The sequence below is a fragment of the Montipora foliosa genome, chromosome 7, assembly GCF_036669935.1.
Source record: "Montipora foliosa isolate CH-2021 chromosome 7, ASM3666993v2, whole genome shotgun sequence".
NCBI lineage: Eukaryota > Metazoa > Cnidaria > Anthozoa > Scleractinia > Acroporidae > Montipora > Montipora foliosa.
The window spans coordinates 37,580,973-37,583,472 of NC_090875.1; the positions used below are offsets into that span (position 1 = coordinate 37,580,973).

At 38.3% G+C, this 2,500-nt stretch overlaps 1 protein-coding gene across 2 annotated transcripts in view; it reads left to right on the forward strand.

Annotated features, from left to right (window-relative positions):
- LOC138009462 (TPR and ankyrin repeat-containing protein 1-like) overlaps positions 1 to 393 on the forward strand; it is a 38,516-nt gene extending 38,123 nt beyond the window's left edge. For both annotated transcript variants that reach the window (XM_068856482.1, XM_068856483.1), the window contains one exon: positions 1 to 393. This exon is cut by the window's left edge and continues 2,624 nt beyond it. The gene's annotated coding sequence lies outside the window, so the exon portion shown is untranslated.
- The last annotated feature ends 2,107 nt before the right edge of the window (positions 394 to 2,500 follow it).

Consider the following 2,500-nt stretch of genomic DNA (forward strand, 5'->3'; position numbering starts at 1 on the left):
ACCCTGCACCATCATGAATAAAACTATGAAAGCTCCTTTATAAAAAAAAGCCGCAGAAGTTTACAAAACGCATTAATCATCAATATAATAAAACTACAGTACCCTGTAGAAGTACATTAGAAAGAAGACATTTTGCTATCATAACCTGAACTATGGTTAGAAAAATCTTTCCCTTGTCTTTATGCCTGGATGTAACTCCAAAGCTTTCTTCACATCTGCAGAAGCTTCTTGGGGATGCCCCAAACCCCAGTGGCAATCTGCTCTGTCCTTCCATAACTTACCGGCAAATGTTTTTTTGGCAGTAAACAGCCATTAAGCATCCTGTAATAGGCCAGCTTCTACTTTGATAACTCCTTGACGTGCCGCCCAATTCAAGAGAATCCATGAAGTAAATTTTATCTTTGGAATGAAATATCAAAGATTTTAGTTAATAAAAGTAAATTTATTGTCACAAAGGTAACAAATGTAAGTGTGATCTCATTTAACTTCGAAACACACGATGTTGCAACCAAAAAAACAATGCTCCGAAGTACAGCTACATCATTATGGTCATAATTTTTCCAATAGGCTGCGAGCCCCCCAGGCGAGCAGCTGACTATTCTTTGGGTTGCCTGTGGTTCCCTGGCTGGACTGCCGTGTAGTATATCTGGACAAACACCGCGGTCAAAAGTCTGCCCGTCACAGGAGCTAATTTCCCGCACAAAATTGTATGGGGAAAAAACAGTAGAAACAATAAAAATTTACGAAAAATAAGTTGCAAGTGTCATAGAAAACTGTAAAAGTAAAAACAATTGCGCAAAAGGAAAAGACTTGCCGAACACAAAGCTTATTAAATTACGAGTATTCTGTTGATTTACCATTCCGTTTAGGGCTTTACCAAATAAAAAATATGTCTTTAAAACATCGGGTCACGATGCGGATTGCAGAGCGCAAAAACCGCTAGACATGCGCACTAGAATCACACTTGTGTTGCCGCCATTCCGTTTTCAAAATGGCGGACGACAAATTAAAATCCACCACGTCATTGTGGAGGCTGTCACGCCGCTGGCGTTTCTCTGAGAAAATTTGCAAAAAGATCTGAATCTGCCATCATTCAACGATGCTTCAGAGCCGTCAGCGAAGAGATCGGACCAAAACCAGTTCGCCTAAAGCAATAGAGTTTTTGACGAGCTTCGAAGCTTCATTTGACGTTCGTTGTTTAGAGTTTTGCGTTTCTTAAGGTGGTCGGTTACTCTTTAAGCTCAGAACAGAGATATGTTGGAGGTAAATTGTTTTCGCGAAACATATCAAATATGACTTTTTTTTCGTTGATATGAAAATTTTTGAGAGGTTTTTAAAGGTGGAATTCCGATTTCATACACCAAGAGAGACTTTTTCAAATCGAAGTTTGAAGAGAAGCAGGTTTTTTTACCGCTAGTGTTCGTCTTCACAATTGTAACTGGTTTTACACAGAAAAGCGAAGTCCAGTGCCTTATACTTTCACGCCACTCGATATTCTTGGTTTTCACGTGACGTCATCAAAACTAAAAAATAAGGAATTATCAATCCTTTTGAGATTTTAGTTTAGTTAGTTATTAGAACAGCTGAAGACTTGTCTTTTCACAAATTTTCAGTTTAAATAGGGTTTTTCGTCTCGTGGTAAAGCAAGGTTGAATTTCTAAGCTTTTGCGTGACACGATATTAAAATTGCGGTCGAGAATGCTATCACGTAGGTTAAAAATGTGACATCCGATGAGATTTTGCAATCTGAACAGTCCTTGTATGAGAATAAGTACTCATATAGATGTTTATGAGCTCTCAGAAGACGACTACTGGCTTTTTATAGGAAACGTTTTTGTTAGCTTCCGGCCGCCATATTTGTGTCCCTGAGAGGGACACAAACATGGCGTCTCCATACAAATCCTTATAAATTTGAGTAAACAATTCTTTGAATATCTCTCGCACGAAAACTCGCACAGACCTGAACCTTTGCGAGGCTGTTTGAATATTCATCTTCTTTTATCTCTTTGATTTTTGACTTTATTTGTTGAATGGTTTTGATGATGGTGTGACAGTGAAAACCGGCAATAGTTTGTGAGGTTTTGGGGTCGTAAGTTGTCCTGAAATGCATATAACGTACATGTATGTTTTTAACTTCGAGTTAAATTATCTTGTCGACATTGTTCATGTAACACAATGTAAGTTTTCTCGCTTTATAAGCCAAGGCGACAGAGCGGCTGCCTGTTATATTTAAAACAGCGAAAAATATTGACAACAAACCCTGTTATTTTGTTCCCTTTAACAACGTTCATTGCTATGTTTTGTGTAACTAAAAATAAAATATGTCAACTGTCACATCTGACTGCTGGGGGATTGTGTGCTTTTTCAAGTTTATGGGACTCTTTGCAAAGGGCGAGTTAAGACAATTCAACCAAAGTAAGCTGCTTTTTCCATTTAGAGACTGAAAATGCCAGCAAAGGTGCTCTAGTTCAATGTGCAAAGCGGCGCTTTTTTGGCTTTT